Source organism: Aquila chrysaetos, chromosome 7, assembly GCF_900496995.4.
Source record: "Aquila chrysaetos chrysaetos chromosome 7, bAquChr1.4, whole genome shotgun sequence".
Lineage (NCBI taxonomy): Eukaryota > Metazoa > Chordata > Aves > Accipitriformes > Accipitridae > Aquila > Aquila chrysaetos.
In genome coordinates, this window is record NC_044010.1 from 20404867 (window position 1) to 20425001 (window position 20135).

At 39.8% G+C, this 20135-nt stretch overlaps 1 protein-coding gene across 5 annotated transcripts in view; it reads left to right on the forward strand.

The window, feature by feature from the left end:
- The first annotated feature begins 2404 nt into the window (after positions 1-2404).
- The window catches only part of ROBO1 (roundabout guidance receptor 1), a 764721-nt gene continuing 746990 nt past the window's right edge, over positions 2405-20135 (forward strand). For 3 of the 5 annotated variants that reach the window (XM_030020134.2, XM_030020136.2, XM_030020135.2), the window contains exon 1: positions 2406-2742. The gene's annotated coding sequence lies outside the window, so the exon portion shown is untranslated. Of the gene's footprint in view, positions 2743-20135 lie in introns of all 5 variants that reach the window. The other 2 variants (XM_030020140.2, XM_030020138.2) reach the window with 2 other exon arrangements.

The window sequence follows — 20135 nt, forward strand, 5'->3', positions numbered from 1 at the left end:
CATACAAATAAGGAACATATATGTATACAGATATTATTATACTTCAAAGAACTTTGGTTAGCGTAATGTTTTATTTATTTGCTTGTCCTCCATCAAGCTATTAGCTAGAGTGATAATTGATCAAGCAATTGCATTTTAATTGTGGTAATAGAGCAGCTTTGTGATTTATTCCTCTTTGTTTTGTTTCACTACAAAGTAATCATCTTCGCTCAGATGTTTAACCACCCACCCAATTTATCTATTAAAACAGTTTCACAGCCATATTTCATTAATCTCTGTAGGCTCTACAATGGGCATGGCAATTTCACTCCTTCACAGGGTAATTTCTTAATTGCAATGGTGTTGGTTATTGCCTCCTTAATTTGCACTTATACTAATCTACTATTTTTGTTAAATTTGCAGATGATGCCAATGATTTTACATTATTTTGTTCAATACAATAGGCCTGAGCCTGTTCTCTTTTAAACTGATGTTTGTCAGGAATCTCCTTAAGGTTATGATAACAAGTGTAAGGTCCATAGAAGTAACAAGCTATAAGAGGTGAGAGGTATATCCTGAACTCTCAGGTAAGCATATTTTGTCCTAAGTAGACCTAAAGAAAAACAAAATAGTGAAACAAAATTTGGTCTAAAATGCGAACAACTACAGTACCTTCCTTTACAACTTGTATTTACTAGTGCAATAGTCACCTGTTTTCAAAGTAACATAACTGAAACTTAAATTTCTTCTATTTAAAAAGAAAAAAAGTGTATGTGTAACTACAGTGATAGCTGAAGAGTGTGTTCGTAGAAGAACTGTATTAGTTGTTCTAGTACACCTCCTTTCACAACAGAAATGCTACTGTTTTGGGATATACTTGTTATCTAAGGGATAAAATACCCAAACCAAAGCAGCAGTAGAATTCAAGGAAGAAAGAGTTAGAATCTTCTTCCAACAAGATGCAAAGTCTTAAAGATGCAAGCTGTAAGGTAGGTCTGAAATGCAGCACTGAAGACCCAATTTTGAACTCGTACTGTAGTATCTCTCTCGTCAGGGGCTACTGATGCACAAAAATGCTGATTCCCTTCTCTCTGTTGCTTTCCTCCAAGGTGTGCAGAGTACTTCATTCAAAGAATGATTCAGCTACTAGTTGGTTCTGAGAGTGCAAGAGTTGTTTAAACACTATTTTCCTCCATGTTTTGTTTTAAACTTACTTTGTCTCTTTCTACCTATATACCTGGTGAAATAATGGGGTAGTGGCAAATAACCTCATGCTGCACTCATGACTTTTCAATAGTATTTGTAAAATTTGTAATAATGTTTGTATTTATGTTGATAGCTCCCAACAAGAGTGTAAGGACCTTGCCACACTAACACAGGACCTTAATGAACAACGTCCCCTCGTCACTGATTTCCATTCTGCTATGTAGTACAAGTGGGCACGTTTAGACCTTTAGCTGCATCATGCATTGCAGTATATTGCAGACTTTATTTCTAGATAATCTTCATACACTATTTAAAAGACTTCATTAAATACTTACAGTTTTAAGCCTATTAATGTTTATTATCTAGATGTATGCTTAGTATATAATGTATATTATCTACAAGACAGTAATGGAAGTTTAGCTCCATGTGATATTCTTGCATATAGATGTAAGTGTTTATACTGTTTTCAGTTCTCGGTTATGCTGACCTATGTCGTCATTATCTCACGCTTACTCTCCATTTAGCAGTCAATACATAAATGTTGCATCTGTGTTTTGTTCTTTTCACTGCCTGAATTTTCAAAGGGGATATTTTCTTTCAGCCCAATTATTTCTTAAATCCAATACCGACCATAATTTAAATATTGCAAACCGGCCGCCTTTGTATTCTGTAATGGAGAAACCTTACCCTGATATTTCTCTTGTACTTTTTCTCTTTTAATTAGGAATAAGTTGCTTAATTTTTAAGAATGTTGGTTTACCCTCTTTGCACAGAGGAGCAGATGTGCCCTTGGAAAGCCATAAGTTGAGAAAGAAAAAGCATAGGTAAGTGAAATTCAATGAATAATTGATCACCGAAGTGACTACGTAATTGTTGGGGAACGTGACGGATAATTTTGACGGCGCAGGAAAAGAAGAAAAAGCTGCAGACAAATAAAGCCCTGTTTTTAAAAACCAGACACATTTCTCATACCAGACCGCACAATAGCCCTGCAAGAGCAGCTATGAAAGGGGAGATTGCATGACATCCGTTTATAATGTGGCTTTCTCCCGCTTAAACGTTGCAACACGTATTACAATACCCGAGGTAACGAATCAATTAACCGGGAGTGGGCCCCTGCAGCCGCCCCCCCTCGCCCCCCCAGACCGTGCCCTCTCCGGAGCCGCTCGCTGCTGCTCGGCTTTGTAGTTTCCCGGCGCCGGAGCAGTAGGACCCAGGGGCCCTCCGCCGCCACCAATAGACGCTGCTACTCGGATCTATTTGTATGCGATGCCTCCTGCGCTGCGCATTAATAGTAATACCGATAACGGCTCTGAAAGAATTCTCTTCTGAAGAAGGATTTGATTTTCCAGGGTCCTGATACTGGGAAGAAATCCGGTTTCATCCCCCTTTTATTCAAAAGTCTCCTGAACGGCTTGTCGTCTTAAGCGCGCCCCCCCCCCCCCCCCGCCCTCCCAAATACGTCTAGATACCTTCTCGCTCCATGCAAGGAAAGTTGCAAAGGACCGTCTGGATGATGGAAGAGCTAGTTTTCTGAGAGCCTTCTGATCTCGGAGGGTAAGCAAGTCCCCCGACTACCGAAGTAGCGGCCGGTGCGAGCGTCTGCCGGCAGCCGCGGGGAGGGGGGGCCGCTCCCCGCTCCGCCGCGCTCGGGCACCGGCGCCCGGCGAGGCAACAGTTTCCCGGCGGCGCCGGGAGAGGTCACGGCGGGAGAGGGGGACGCGAAAGTAGCTGGGGCGGGGGGCGGGCGGGGGGAGCGGGCCGACAAGTTTCTCGGCGGGTACCGGCGGCGCGCTCATTGTCCCCGAAGTTGCCGGGGTTTCCGCGGGACGGCGTCCCCCCGCTTCGTTGCCACCCTTCGGCTGGCTCGTTATTAACAAAGAAGTTTTACCGCCGCGCAGCCGGCACCCCGTCCCTTTACCGGGCCAGTCCCGGGGCGCCTGTCGGGCGGGCCTGCGGCCGCGGAGGAGCGGGCGGCGGGGGGGGGGGAAATCAGCGCCGCAACTTCTGGCGGGTCGGTCCCCGCAGCCCGCCGGCCCCGGCCGAGGCGCGAAGCGCCGGCTTTGTTTTCGCCGCGCTTGCAATAACCTTGTCCCTTCTCGCGGGGGGCAAGGCGGGGGGGGGATGCCGCCGCCGGGGAGCTGCTCTGCCGGGGGAAGAGCCCCCCTCTCCCCCGCCGGCGCAGACCGAAATTCAGCGGCAGGGGGGCAATGCGTGTATATATGTGTGTGTATATACGTCTATAGGTGTATAAATAGCTTTAGAAATGGAAAGCGGCAGCACGGGCGGGGGGCTGTGATAGCGCACCCGCCAGCACTTGGCCGGGGGGGAGCGGCCCCTCTACGCAGGGGCGCTGCGGCGCCGGGGGGGGGGGCCGCAGTCGGCGGGTGTGCGGCCGCCTCCCCGCACAATGGAGGGTCCCCTGCGCGGCGGAGGAGGAGGGAGGAGGAGGAAGGGAGGTCTCCGGCTCCGCCGCAGCAGCTGCTCCTGCTGCTGCAGTGCCGCAAACCCGCACCGCCCCCGCACCGCGGGGCAGCGCCCCCGCGGAGGATGCTCGGCGCTGCGCGGCCGGCGCGTTGCCCGGCCCGGCCCGGCCAGCGCGGGCTGCGCACCCCGCGCTGGGCACGGCCCGCCGCCGGCGGCGGAGGGGACCCGGCCCCCCCCCCGCCGCGGGGTCGCGGGCGGCGCTGGGGGTGCGCGCCCGCGTGGCGGGGCGGGAGGCTCCGCTCGGCCCCCTCGCTAGTTCCCCGCGCGTTTCGGCCGCGGCGGAGGGTCAGCCGCAAGCGGCTCTTTCTGTGCAGGGCCGGCAGCAGAAGTGTTGCCGCACCTGAGTGTGAAGCTATTCAAGGGGGGGAAGAAAAAAAAAACCAAAAACAAACAAGGGGGGAGAAATGCAAAGCACCTATGTATGCGAAAATTAGGCTGCAGTGAAGTTTACCTTTAACACGATCAGTACCCGTGTTTTCTGTAAAGTGTTGTAGGTTATTTTTCTTTTCCTCGTGTTCTCTGGGATGTGTTACGGTTAATTAATGATTGATGACTCAAAAATGGATTTAAATGGGCTTAAGGTGGTTTTCGTTTTAATTTCCCGTGCTCGTATTTCACATTTTAGTTACAAAAAGGAAATCTTTAAAGTTGCTGATTATTTTGAGTACACTGAAGAACCCTAGAGGCATTTTTTGCGGGGGGAAACATGTTTTGTGACATACCTGTGTTTCACAGATGTGTGGATAGAAGGGACAGTTCTCTAATCCTAGACCATTGTGCCTAAGATACGTGTTGAGGTTCAACTGATAGGCAATAACTGGCATTTGAGAAGGCTTCTTATTAAACTGAAGTTCGTACTCTTCTTCATTAAAGGAAAAAGAATCCTTTGTTGGATGCAGCTTGTAGACAAAACAGGTTAAGAATGTCCTGTTGTATTATGGAGTAATAAGGCTAATCTCCAAACATCATGTCTGACTTTTTTTCTGTGTGCTTCTTCATTTGTTTTTCATTTGTCTGCGTGTGCATTTTCTACTTACATCTTACACTGCTGTAAATTCCAGGGGCATTGTACTGGTGTAAACGGGCTATAAGAGTGTGGAAAGGTATCTACCTTTTGGTGATTAGGGATGAGGAAGGAAGGCAGAAAGCTAATAAAATGATTCTAGTGCTTCTCAGAGTAGTTCGTTGCTTTTCAGTCTTTCAGCAAACACAGCCAAACTTCTGCAAATTGTATAGCGGTTGTGTCCCAAGCCCCTACAATAACAGGTTCCTGCAAGCATTTTTGGTACCATGACAGACACTTGTCCAGAAGCTGCACTGATTTCCATAAGAATCCTCATAAAAACAAAGGATGCCATTGTGCCAATGTGAAACAGCTTGGTGGTTGTTGACCGATTTCTTAGTCAGTGAGAGGAAATTTCAATCCTTACCTTTTGCTTTCCTCGGTAATATTGAACCCTCAATATTGAATATTGACCAGCTGAATGTTGGAGAAATGAGGCAGGCTCTACCAATTCTGCGACAAGGTATCTGCAAGTGTCTTCACCAAGGCGTAAACAAAAGGTTTATTAGACATAGTGTCCCAATAGGTTTTTAGAGAACTAAATTCTTAACAAGAGGGAAGGATATTTGACTTCTATGGCCTTCCTTTGTTAATGTTATTTCATCTATTCCTCTGTTTTACCTTTTTCTTTTTTTTTTTTTTTTTTTTTCACTTTATGGACTTTTCATATTGTCTTTTGCTGTAACTGGATTTGGACCACAAAAAGCAACATAATGCACATGGACATTATATATACAAAGTATTTCCTTCAAGTAACTTTTCAAGGCCTATGTGGGCATCTAAACTTCAGCCTAAGCAATAGAGGAAAGTGTATTAGCCACAGGAGACTCAGATTTTTTTTTTTTTTTTTTTTTTAAGGAAACCATAGGAAATGTCAATGTATACAGATGAGCAAATGCAATATACTTTCCTCATGTGTAAAGTAGAGTAGAGAGGTCTTTCTTCTTCCATCTGGATTTCACTGACTTGTTTGTTGTGGCATATGGCTAGGTATAAATTTAGCAAACTTGTATAGTTCAACAGGTAGGTGTGTTAAAAAAAAAAAAAGGGGGGGGGTGAGTGGGGGGTAGGGAGGAAGGTGGAGGGAAGGAAGGGCTTTATAGACCTTTTATGTAAGAATTCCATGGGCTGTGATCTTCCTGGGGTGGAGTCACCTGTCAAGCAAAGGAGTCCTTAGGCCAAAACAGGAAAATGATTAGGAAACTGATTTTGTTTGCCCAAATTTTGCACTTGCCCTTTTAAGTGTGTTCTGTGCCCTCAGAAACATTTAGCAATGTTGCTTTGCTTAGAGCTGACCTGGACTCCCAGGTAACAGGTGACAGAAGTTATATGTGTAATGTGTTAATCCATCGGGGGTTACAAACATGCGTTTGTGAAGGAAAGAGATGAAGAATTAAATAAAGTGGGATTGAATTTTACTTTGTCCACCTGTATATCTTCTCCAGGTAGCCTGTTCTGTGGCTTAAAATGCAAATTATCATGGTTTTTTGACATATGTAGCATATGGCCTTGTACTAATATGTTTCTGTATGTTCTTGTTACTTTCCTAGCTACATCTTTGTTAACATACAAGATCAGGAACTTTAAATATGTTGAACTCTTCTGTTGAGGAAAATACTAGAATAATTGCAGCTCAAGACTGAAGTTTCTTGGTAACATTATTTGTGAACACTTTATTTTTGCATGTATTAGTCAAGCCCTATGGAATTACAGGTTCAGCACTTGGTTCTAGGTTCAGGAAGACTTTGGTCTCATGGTTTTTCCATCTCTTTCTGTGTTCCATAATACTATAACTCAACCGATTTGACTGGATTTGCACACATATTTGCCTGTATTCTAGGGAAAATGGCCTCTTCAAGAAAAGCTTAGACAATTTCAAATTTCTAGGCTCATCAAAGTGATACACAGTAGAAATATGAAGAGAAACCTTGTGTGTCCTCCTCTGCAATTATAATATGATAGTCTTTAAAAAAAAAAAAAGCTCTAGAAAGGACAGAGAAAATGAAAACCGCTATAACCCATGAAAGAATTGTAAGGCAAGTATACATACCTTGAGTGTGTAAGTTAAACATGCAGCTGCACCATAAGGTTTCAGAAGACTCAGGTAATCCTTACCCAGCACACAGGGGGGCATAATGAAATATTTCCTCCAATGTACAAGAGATTTAACAGATATCCCGTGTTTCACCTGTAATATTCTATCTGTCTAAACTGCTCAGTCCATAAATCTTTCATTCCCTATCCATCTTCTAATCATCAGTCCCATCAGTTCTCTCTTACCACCATCAATTTATAGTCTGCCAAACACATCAATCCTTTGCCTCAATTAACTCTCTCTGACCTCCAAACTTCTCCAGTCATTAATCTGTCCTTGTCCATCTTGAGGTCCAAGTGTGTACTGTCCTCCTGCCTTCCCTGGTCATCTCTGTGTAACTTCCATAAGGGCATTTTTGTTTGTTTGTTTGTTTCCAGTCCTGTATCATCCATCTTTCCTTAGCCATTTCTAGGCCTGTGCTCCAGGTCTGCCAAGTCATGAGAATTTCTCACGTTTTCATGTGGTAAATTGATTTCGCCAAGTGTCCTTTAGCTTTCTCCTCTGTCAGTAGTGAACACATTGAGTGTATTTGTCCTCTTTCCATACTTAACTCTTCTCTTGCTCCTCAGAGTTCACATAAGTTGATCCTTATACCAACACAATGAGTGTGGCAGGAGAGAGAAAATGAGTTGGCAGGAAACAGCAGTGTGACTTGGTAGCCTACTGGTTGTCCCCAACCTAGGGGAGATACTGCTAATTCTGGTCTGACTTCTCTGTAATACAACTGGCTTCAGACAAATACTATGTGGTTATAATATTCAAAGTTGGTCTAAGGAGTAGCATCCAGAGCCCAGAGAGTCTTATATTCAGCCAAGTGCTCGAGTTTCTGGGCCAGACTTTTCTTACATGCTGTTTTGGCCCCAAGTGTCATCCCTTTCTCCTTGCAGCCTGGCACAGTAGGGATGGAAGATGCTACTTGCCCCTCTTCCTTGAAGCTTCCTTGAACCACAACATAGAATAGTTTAAGCTAGGGCTGAGGAGGTGTCTATTCTGGGAAGACAAGAGCAGTGAGACCTGAATTTCTGGCAAGAGTGTGGCTGGAATTGAGGTCTCTTACTGCTGCATGAAGCAATTCCTGCACGGTATATCATACCTTCTCTTTCTCCTCAGTCTTTTGAAGTAAAGTAGCTGCCATGGTTTGCATTGTAGTTCATGCTGCCTGGATCTTCACCTTGCTCAGGGCACAGGGTTTCCGTCCAACCAAGGAGTGGTACTGAGTTCAAAAGTCCTTTCATGTTGTTCTTGTATTGCTGTAGGGTTAATCTAAGTTCCCTAGTTGAGGAAGTTCTGCATCATCCCCATCTCTCCAGAGAAATTTTTAGGCTGAATAGAGAAACACCTTAAGTAGCTATTAGAATGTGGCTTTTTCTATATCATTTTCTTCAACTTGGTGGAAATGATTCTGCATAAATTCTGTTGCATGCTCTGGATTTCCCTCTCAGAGCCCCTGCTTGGGAGAAGAAACAGTTGCATGGGAGGCACAAAGAATGAACTTCAGTGTGTATCTTTGTTACTCCCCATGACAATAAGTCTGTTCCACTCCTAAAAATAGTGCAAGAAAGAATTTGACTCATCCGGTAAACTAGGATTCAGTTGCCAACAATGGTGACTTTTCACACTAACAATTTTGCTCTATGTGGTGAATATACATTCAAAACCAACTGTATTTGAATATGCAATCTAATATCACACTTTGATGCTTCTAGTATTTTATGTCCCTGTTTGTCCTCAGACACAATAGTCAATTAAATTCTCAGTTTATTTTATTTTTTTTTGTTCTTCTAGCTCTTTTCTTTCTAAAAGGGAACTGTAGAAAGGTAACGGAAAAAACTTTGTTAATGCAAGACACTGGCTGTGAGCATACATGCGCTAAGTTGCTGTAATCACGCTTTTTAGTGTCCTGCAGTACATTCTAGAAAAAACAAGACTTGAGGAACTTCATTACAGTCTTCATTAAGACTTCCACACTCAAAAGAATTTAGTGTTAGAAAGCACCAAAAACCTAAACATGAGAGGTAAAGTGATCCTCCAAAACAATACACATGTAAGAACAGCTCACCTAACTACAGGAGATCCACTGCATATGGTGCTGCCTTTGGCTAATATGGAAATCTAAATAAATGGCAGTAGTGTTTGTAACTTGCCCTTTTTCCAAGAACACAAAGATTTTAGAGTAGGATTCTACTAAGAACAGCTGGACAAAAGAGTTGTAAACTCATTTTGATTTCCTTATAAAACTTTCCAAATTTATTGAACTTTTTCTAACTGCAAGTCCTGCCACACCCAACTCAATATCTGAAAGTCAAATGCTTTTCTTTCACTCTCATTTATCACCAGTGGTAGTTGTGACTCAGATAAATTATTCTGCAAGTTTATGCCTCAAATCCACCCCAGTTGTTTAAAGAATTTTATTAGTGATAAATGCATTTAAGGATATGACTTGACTCTTTGAACCCATGTTTGAGTTTTCATAACTGACAACTGAAAAAAAAAATCCTTTCTGTGTTAAAAACTAAACAGGAAGATTAAGCAAATTGTCTACAGGCAGACAGGACTGCAGACAATTCTAACTGAAGTATTTGAATAAAATAAAGCCAACTTCAGTCCCCAGATAAGCCCCTGATGCAGCTAAGTATTTTTGGCTAATAGCACTTCTGAATGTTTTTAAAATTAAGAAAAAAAGCTGCTGTTGAAAATATTGCACACATAAGGTCTAAAGAAAGTTAAAATGTATCGCTATTTCTTATATCATGGTATTGTAATCAAGTCTGACTGCCTATGGTATTGAAATGAAGCACTGAAAAAACTGTTTCCAATAATGTCTTTTAGATTGGGTGTGCTGTATATGGATGAAAGCAAGGCACACTTTTGAACTATCTACACTCTGTTATGGAAAGATAGGAACACTTCCTCTGAGTGAAACAGGAGAGGAATGAGACAATGGAAAGTAAGGCAGAAGGAATTACAGGGTCCAAATATGCTTCATCTTGCATGTAGATTTGACACTGCAAGTTAATTTTATCTTTGTTTGTTGAAATATATTTTTGAGTAACCCACGGCTTACTGCCTCTGTGCATTAGTAAATCTCACTACAGAAAGCAATCATAGTAAGGAGAGGATCAACAGATGAAAAATATATATTTAAATAATGATAACGACTAGATGGCAAGCAAAACCAAGAAGCATTCCTCTTCTGTTCTGAGGGGGAAAAAAGTACAATTTCCAAAATTTTATGGTCATGGTCTGCTGTGGTGGAATGAAGATTATTACATCATTTGAGTTGTCTTTGACGCATTACCCAAACCAGGATTTTACTTTCCTAGCTCCTGAACAATGTGTAGAATAAGTGGTATTTCTATACCTTGAAGCATTCTCTCAGTTGAAAAAGTTAAAAAAAAAAAAAACAAAAACAAAACTTTAATCAAATGAACAGAGCTCTGTCCATAACATTTTAACTTGAGAAATACAAAACTTTCAATCCTGAAATGTATGTGTAAGGTATAAGGTACAAGATTAGCTCCGAGTGTTTTGATATAGCAGGTTTTTTCATCTTAAAAGTTCTGGTAACAAATACTAAAATGTACTAAGCATAAAAGGCTAAGAGAAGGACAGGCATTTTCATGCCTTGCCATACCTACACATCATCTACATTCAGCCTTACTTGATTGGAGGGGAGTAGTGTGTTTCTCAGTAGCTTATGTAATTAAAATATTTTTGCTTGTGTTTGCATGTAAATTGCCAATCTGTGATTTCTTTTTTATTATTATTTATTTTTTTATTATTATTATCACATTATGTCCGTAATATGAGCAACCATCCTGATTGTGAGCTTTTCCCAGTAAGCAATAATTCTCCCAAAATCTTTGGTAGGAGAAGTTTGAGGTAGGTGGTCTGAATGATTTTCTCTGGGGCCCATAACTCCTTTCTCAATATCATTCCTTAATGTCATGTGTGAAAGAGACAATGTGCAACTATGCAACTGTCCATTCACATTGACAACACAGTTCGCAATTAATGTATTTCTGTAAAAAAAATATTTTAAATATTGTTACTTTAAATACTGCAACCTGTTTTTCAAGAATGGTTATCCTAAATCTGCTAGACTAGATTTCTACTGTCATTACAGTAAATGCCTTGTTTATTACCTGAGGTCACAGACATATATTTGTATGGGAAAAGTGCCTAATTTGCCTGTGGGCTCAAAGCAGGTCCCTGATTTTTCCCTGATGGAAAAACTTAGCAGCCCCTCCTTTGTTATTTTAGGACAAGTCATAATGCGTATGTATTTGTTTCACTCAATAAATAGCTTTAAGTGCAAATACAATAATTCTTTTGTACCTATTCCCATTGATTTCATGGCAATGAAATTATTTTGCTTTATGCAACTTGCAGCGATAAGCAGCACTGTAAAGATGAAACCAGGTGAAACTGATCTTGATCTATGCCAAGGTATGCAGAATACTGTAAAGCAAAATACATCAATTTCAGTGTGTGATACTTTTGGGAAGGCTACATAGTTCATAATCTACTGTTGCTAAAGTACCCTATATGCCTAGCATCACCCGGCTTTGACTAATGAGACCGCAAGTTCTGTGCTAATCAGCAGAGATCAAAAGAGGCAGTGGCCTTAACCTTGCATTGATCCAGAGAGAGCCCAGCCGTAGGTGGATGATATTATTCAGAATGTTTTTTTCCTGACAACAGGAACCAAGTGTGAATCCTACAGCTTTTCTGCTCATCTGCTTATCATCGCAGATCAAGACATTCCAAAGGGGAATTGGTATACTTTAGGAATAGCGGAATAATTCAGATTTCTTCTCACACACCTCTATATGAATGTATGGTGCATTTCTAATCTCAGACTACACATGTCTTCTTATCCTGATGTCAGGAATAACCTGTAATAAAGGCAACCACTAAATATTTCTTGCAGTTTGGTACAAGACGGTACTGCCCTGTTCTGCTAAGATGATCATGGATGACAGTAAAACTCTTTCTGGTCTTATTCTGACTAAAATATAACGTTGCTTGGGAGAATGGTTCAAACCCTCACACACCTCTAGGAAGGCAGGAAAATTTCAGCTGACCACAGGTACTCAGCTTTTCATTGATTCTTGGCTGAGCTACAGTAATGAGAAACATGAAAGCCTAAATATTTAGAAAACACTAGGCAATATAAAATCATGCAGCACATTTCCTGCTGGGGCTACCATAACCATATTGACCCTACTCCCTGCATCCCATCAAGTTCAAGGGTTCTCCCTTAATATCCAGGGAGCTTAATATCTTTGGACCAGGACAGCCAGAAGTTTTTCAAGCTCTCTATATAATGTCTCAGTCTTTCTGGCCTGATGGAATGTGCTACAGTAAAAATTAAAGTGCAACCTCTGTAAAAAACAGGACTTTCTTGGGGTATATGCTAAAGCATTATGAAACCAATTGCTGAAGGAGTTAGGAACTAACATTTAACTGCGCCTTCCTCTCCAAATACAGCACTCCTCTTTGAGGGAGTCTTGTCTAGACTGATTACAACACAGAGGGAGTTTGTTTGTTTTAAGACTGTCTCAGTCATCAGGGAGAAGATTCAAATGTGATAGCTGCTAGTGAAACCCAACCAGAAGGCAGTAATGTGCTACTGTGCTTAGCACAGTATAGAACTCACTTGCCCTAAAGGGGAGATCGTACATCAATCTGCCCACTGTTTCAGAGGGTGAGGAGAAGAGGAACGCGTGCCAGGCTCCAGCTCTTCCATAAAAGTCCTCCTTTTCTGGTACAGCTTTTCTCTGGCAGGTGAGATGGATAGGCTGGACTAAAGCCATGTCTCCTTGTAGCCTTGCTTGTCTGCATAAGGTAACAGCTGTTCTAATGAGCTGTTTCCTTTGCACTGCACTAACTAATCACGGGACTTGTCCCAACCAAAGTCACTGAAGATAGTTTCAGTAGTGAATGGCCTTAATCCTTCCATTATAGTGAGTTGCCATATAGTTATATGCAGGTGCACATAGAGAAACTCTGACGTGGGGGCTTTGTAGGGAAAAATTGAACCTTTGCAATCTCTAGGTCTGTTCTATCTCAAATATATTTCAGGGAAAAAATACTGGAATTAGAAATATGAATATCTTCGTACTTTACAAGGTATTCATAATCTGTGAGTTCTTAAATATACCTGTTTTCAGATGAAGATAGTATCATGTTACCAAATCTTAGCAATAAGAAGCATTAAGACAGAGTACATGAAAAAACACATCTATATGAAGCCCTTTACAAGAGAGGAAATAAGCTACAAATTGCTGTTCTGTTCCAGGTGGTTTTATCCCAAAGCCAAAGGAAAGCATGATCTAGAAATCTAAATATAATATGAAAGACATGATTTGTAACCAAAACCACATCCCATTTTCAGGAAAAACAGAAACAAACCCAGAAATGTAAAAGTACCTCAGGTGAGATTCTTCCTTTTCTTTTTTGATTTTTTTGTTGTTGTTATAAAATTTTTCTGCATAAGTGAACCTTCATGTTCCAGTTTTGCCCTTTCAGCTCTTTGTGACAACAGACCATCCTTCACATAGGAATAAGGCTGTTATTGCAGGTGGCACTGGAACACTAGTTGGAAATTCAGTTCCTGAGTCTGCTCCTCCCTCTAGTGGAACAGATACTCTTCTCATGAGTAATTCTGGAGAAAAGTAATGGAAAAATGGAAGCTTGGCAATGTATGTTTCTTCTTCTCCATAGCTTCTTAAAATGGCTCAGAAAACTGAATGGATAAAGACTGCTTCTACAGGCAGCTAAAACCACTTGAATGCTGCTCCATCTGGACCACCCACTGGCTGGAGCCATTGCTGGAGTGCAGGACTAAGGTGCCTGTTTCGCCCTGCTCTGCTTTTGAGAGTCCTTGGTGCTAGGGAGTGTTCTGGGTGTGTGACAGCTAATTATGTGTCTGTAGCAGAGATGTGGTACCCTTCTCCAAAACTTTGCTTCAAACAGTAGTAGTTTTTTAATTGGTTTGTACTAATCATCTAAGGTGCAATGACTGTAGTTCAGAAGTGAAACGCCCATACCAATCCTCTTCAGTGTGCTCTGTTCCAGAAAAAAAAAAAAGGCAAATAAAAATTTTGTGCTTTTGAAGTGAAGCTAAAAACTTTGTGCTACTGAAATGTGAAATGAAGCTAGAGAAGGAGTCTTAGGGAGAAAATGCTGTGTAATTAAAAAAAAAAAAGCCAAACCACAATTTAAAAAATAGTCCAGGAAATGCAATATCAAACATTACATAATCCATCTTTCTATTAATGTAATTTTTGTTCAAACATAGCATTTCTGTTTGTATAGCAATAGGCTACTGATGAAGAATAGAGGTTTGCTATGAGAATGGAGATTATACACCTGTCTTGGGTTCAGGTATAGAATGTGATATGCGTTTAAAGAAAAAAACAAAGCTGGGTGTACGGTTGCATTATTACCCAGCAACAATTTTCAATGGTTTCCATGAAAAATGTTTGAATAATACATAAACAATTTGAAAAGGTAAAGCTGAAGGCCTGTTACTTGCATGGCTCAGTGACGGCTGCCAAACGCTCGTTTGTGACACTGAAGTCTACTCCCACCACCTTCATTGGAAACTAAAGGTTATCACAGCATTGAAGGCTCAAAAATGTCTATGTATGTTAATGCAGTTCAATGATACACTGTATTTTACTAATACCATACAGTTTTGAAGTGTATTAGTGTCTTTTTCAGCTAGTTACATATCAAGTTACAATTTTATATTCCCTTACATAGCAGTAACAGAGTAAATAAACACCATCATCATGGTTTCAACCTGTAGCTAAAGAACCTAATTTTGTTTTCTCTAGGTCAATAGGAATATATTCACTAGAAATAGATCATCAAGGAACACCAAGGACCTAGATTCTCTAGATCAGCAGAAAAAGTACAAAGGGGAAGAAAAACTTTGAATTTTCATGAATTTTGCCCATGTCTTTAAAGTCTATTGTGAACTTTTGAATTACAAAATGTTAAGGCATGAATACACTAAGAAAGTAAGGGTAATAAATGAAAAGATATTGCACAGTACTTTCTAAATGTTTTCTTAAGTATATTTTTCTTTAAGTGGTATGAGATTTATGGAGTATGCCTGTGTGAATTGTACCTCCCACCAGTAGCTTCTCCACATAGAGAAAGAACAGTTTATTGCAGCTGTCACCTAATGAAATGACTCCTGCAGTTCAAGTACTTGCAGCTTTGGGATGAAAACTGTGCTTCTGACATTTTTGGCAACATATACCAATGTCCTGTGGCAGAGGGGTTTTGTTTTGTCGTGATGTACAACAACTGCAGTGAGCAAAGACCATAAAGACTTGAATATCAGAAATCATTTTATCTTTAATCTGCTGTTAATTTTTTTGCTGAGAAGCAGAAAGTCTGCCAAATTTTGTGCAGAACATAATCTTAGAGGTCAATGCAGTTTCAGTATGTATGATTACTTTCTTAAAATGTCAAGCTTAAAAAAAATAGTGAGGGGGAGCTGAGATTGCCTTTACAGAGGATAATCACATATTCACATTGGAGCCACACTTTGGCTGTCTGGGCACAGGAGGAAATATATTCCATGTGATATTAGTACTTTGATTTGTAAGGCCTTTGGGTCAAGAACTGTGTCATCTTGAAGGTATGCTGCACCTAGATTTTTTTTTAAAATTAGCGAATCCAAATATCATGCAAATGAATGGATAAAGTAGCTGGAAATAGTCTGATTCATTACTGCACTGTTTATGGCTGTGCATGTAACTGAAAAAGAGATGACTGCAATGCTAGCATTTATACCTTATTTCTCTGAGTGTAAATGCACCTACAGACCTTTTATTACAGTCTAACTGGAGGGCTGGTGAATAATCTCAGCATGGTTGAGCAGCAAATGTTGGAGGATAATTGGATCTGCAGGCTAAGATAGTATGAACATGGAAGGTCTGGTAGGGAAGATTGATAGGCAGTTATTTTACGTTGTGTTTGAAATCTACTTTTTGTTTGCAATTTTATGTGGAAGATAACTCACCTTTAAAAGTTAAAAATTGTAAGTTTTGATCCAAATGAAAGATTGAGGTTAATATTCCCTAAATAATGTCTTTGTAGTCATAAGCTGGTAAACAGAACATGCTGAAGAGTCCATTCAATAAAGTTTATAAGCCTTTAATTAAATTGTGAAGTCATTTATACAATGCTTTAAAGGTGAATCTTTGAATGTAAACTTCAAACATTAAGCTGAGGATATTCAAGTACTATATGTACTACAGAGACAGCATACTTTCTTATAGGTGGGTTTTTTTTTTCCTCCCAAGTGAGATTTCAATCATTATTGTATATTAAAAGACAAATTAATAATACAGCTGAAGTACTCTGGATAAATTCTGGCCTTCTTAATTTCTTTACAAAGCTGCTAGTGGATTTTTTTTTTTAGCAGGGGTAGCTTGGAGAAGTGCTGCTGCAGTAAGCCTTTAATAATATTGTTATTCCTTAGTCCCTTGCCTGTCCATTCTGTCTCTTATTTGATAAGAAATCTGTTCTTTCGTTGTTGTTTATCTTAGGACACGTAATAGCTCAGGTTAGGATAGATTTTGCTTGCTTCTTTGCAAAGTTATTTTATTGAATGCATATTTCATAAAGCCATAGTCTTTAAGATAAAACTTGTTTGAGAGGAGAGCAATACAATACAAATGACTCTCAGTCACGCTGTTACTCATGCTAGATTTCACAGTGGTGTTGGCCAACATACAGGGGGTCTAGTACCTGTAACTGGAATAATTTTACATTGTCCTCTTTTCACATGCTTCAAACAAGTAAAGAAGAAAAGCTTGATCAAGTGCAATGACAGTCATTCTCTCTTTAGAGCTAATCTTGGAATCTGCTATCCAACTGTTCAGTGAAATTTGCTAGAGAGATTGAGGTCTCAAAGTTGTCCAAGTTCCTACAAGTAGAAGAGGAGGAGAGACCCAAATTAATGTCTACATTACTACAGTATTTATCTATTCTGTTAGTCTTGCTGAATGATTGATTAGTGTGTACTTGGCTGGCTAATGAGAAATGAGCTGCTCCAGATCGGTCCCAGATCCTTTCCTAGTTTGTCCCTCTGAGTGACTTTGGCATGCGCTTGGTGGGAAATTGGGAAATGTGGAGTTGATGTGATGATGTGCACTGTTTTCCACTGTGACTGGAAGGAAGAGGAATGAATTGTAACAGATTATTGTAATAGAACTGGAGAAGGGATTTAGGACCTAAATCTGTAGGAAGGGAGGCTTCACAGCACAAGTTATTCATTGCAGTCACCCACAGGGTCCACCTATAACATTTTCCAGAAGAAGCTGAGCTATGTAATTTTCAAAGGAGAGAGAAAAAAAAAAAATAGGGTGTAGTCACTATCAATAGTAGTTCCTGAAAATGTGAGAGCATTCCCTAGATTTACTGTCATGAAAAAAATCCTTAAGTTGGCTCTTGCTCTGTCCCTGACAAATGCAACTACTAAACCCCTCTATTCCAAGAAAAGAAATTATATGAAACAATTTTACTTTGGAAGTTGATCAGCTATGTGGGACTGAATAAAATGTGAAGTATTTAGCCTTTATCACTGCAAAAAAGGAGAATTGGAATGTCTTTAGCTGTTATCATTCATTGTTAGTATCTTAAATGAGTAGTGCAAAATGCATAAAGGTGATTTTTCACTTTAATAGATATATTTAATAGCTGGCTCTGAATTCTGCTTTGTAAATGCAAAAAAATGGCAGAAACTTGGAGCAGTCTGATGTAGAATATTACATTTCTTTTGCCTGCCATAGAGCCTTATCTTTTACCAGTGTTTAAAACAAAAAAAGATTGGTAAACTTTGTGTTGGAAGTATACACTTCCACTTCTATAATTATGGTCCATATATTCATATATTTCAATTCTAACTATCTTATGACTGAAGATTTCAGTATTGTTCCCTCCAGGCTTCAAACTGAAAGTCTCAAACTACTTCAAACAATTGAAATTTTTAATTGTGAATAAGATTTAGAGAATATGAGAGATGGTAAATGAGCTTCAACCTAACTCTTTGGTTTAATTCCTGTAGCAGCTACCTGGGATTCAGTCCTTGGATTCAGCCTCACGCATTGCATAGTAATTGGCACCCAGGACTTTCTCCTTTCTGGGAACTGCATAAATCTTTGGCTGGAGAACTCCTGTTGAAAAATGTATAATCCATAATACCATATTGTTGTACAGCATTGTCATGGAAAAGCACCTAAGCAAGTTTGATAGTGTTGCTCAGTGTTTCACAACTCTTCTCTACCGCATTAGCAATTGAGAGGTAATTCAAAAGGCCTGCATTAAACTTACTTGAGTTCACAGAAAATTGGCTTTCCCGTTAGTTGTAAATTACTATTTCGCTTTCAGGCTTGTCAAGTAACAGCACCATCATTAGCAAACCCTCACTGTATACACTTCTAGTACTCACCTATACTACCAATCTTTGGTAAAAGTAACATCTCCATGGTTATGGTATCTTTAACAAAAAGATAATAGTTGGTTTAATTTTTAATTTTTTTTTTTTTTCTAAGAATCAAAAGTAGTTAGACTGCAGTAGAAAATAATCCTTTAGAACTGATGTTTTAGAACCAGAGCCTGGAGACGAGTATACGTACACTGAAATTGTAACTGGATCGTTCAGTTTACTTACAAGCAAAACACATCATCAGTGTGGGAAAAATCTGCCAGGTGTGGACAACCTCCTAATGAGCATCCTGCCCAGTAATCAGTATCTGCAAGTTTGTCCTTTTTTTTAATATAGCATCTTTTGTCTCACCCACACCTCCCCAAAACCAGGAAAACAATGTTACAGTCAGCTTGCCAGCATCACACCTGATACAAATCTGTAGAAGTACATGGTTTCAAGGAAGCTGCACAAAAGGACAGCAGTTGCAGATCCAGTTCTTTGTCTGGAGGTTGAATTTAGCACTATTACGTGGAGTTTAACAGGCCACGAAAAGATAAGACATACTATGAGAAAAATTATGCCTTTTAGCATGATCAGTAGGAAAATAATACTGCTACAAATGTAGAAGGAAATGTTCCTTATTTGACAGAGGCTAAATTTTTAGATTTCATTCATTTCTGGATGAATTTTGAGAAAACTCAATGCCACGAAAGACGTAATGATAGTGTGTATGGCACCATGTTTACCATGATGTAAATGCCCATTCCTTGTGCAAAGCAGTTATGAATAACAGTGCGCTGATTTTGATTGATCTCTCTGGGAACAGAAGATCAGTAAGGACGAACAGTTTTCATGAAATGAGGGTGATAATTGTGAGTGCATTTCTCCACATGTGAAGAAGTGGATCTTTTTTTTTTTTTTTTTTTCAGGTGGTGTGGTCTTGAGAACTGACTGGTGGAGCTCACAGAAACAGTTGTAATAAATAAGACAACAGCTAATGAAGATGCAAAAGCTCTCTGGTAGATGTTTTAAAAAAAGGCCCAAAAAAAGAGAAATACCCCAACAATCTAGACTAAAAATTAACAGCCATACCAGTCAACACTGGACATACAGAATGAACATATTAAGCAAATTTAACGCAAAAAATTCAAAAGAACAGTATCAGCTCTTTATGTGCTTCTTAGACAATTACTTTGAAATGTTTACCTTTGAGAATGAAAAATTTTAAAAGCTACTAAATCATAAATGGAAAAAAAAATTGACCACAAATTTATGATTATTAAAATATGTAATTGATTTCAGTGCGACAAAATGATTAGCCCTATTTGTAGTAGCAAACCGCTATATCTTCTAACTTCTCAGTTGAAAGAAGTTACTCCCATTATATGCAAGTTAACAGCTGCTAATCAGAATACTGGGGTCTACATGAGGGCTGTTGAAAGACATCATAGTTATTATAATTAGTGCTGAAAGAATAGAAAATAAGTAAATAATCCCATTATCTGTATCGACAGAAATGAAAAATCTTAGACTAAATTATTCCTGTTTTCCAAGCTTAAAATGAGTAAGTGTGGCAATCGATTACTTCTTTTGCATTCCCTCTGTTGTACCACCAGCTTTATTGATTGGTTTCAATTAATGTATGCCAACAAGTAAATTAACGTAGCACCCGAGGCATAATTCTCTGGTGGTTCGCATACACTGACTTCTTACCATTCTTGCTGTTTTAACTCCTACTGAGCATATTGCTGGGAGCTACAATATTTTTCAGTCTGGACACGGACATTACCCATGGCTCTAATGACAGGTCATTTACAGCAAACCCATGTTTCACTGCAGAGATGTCT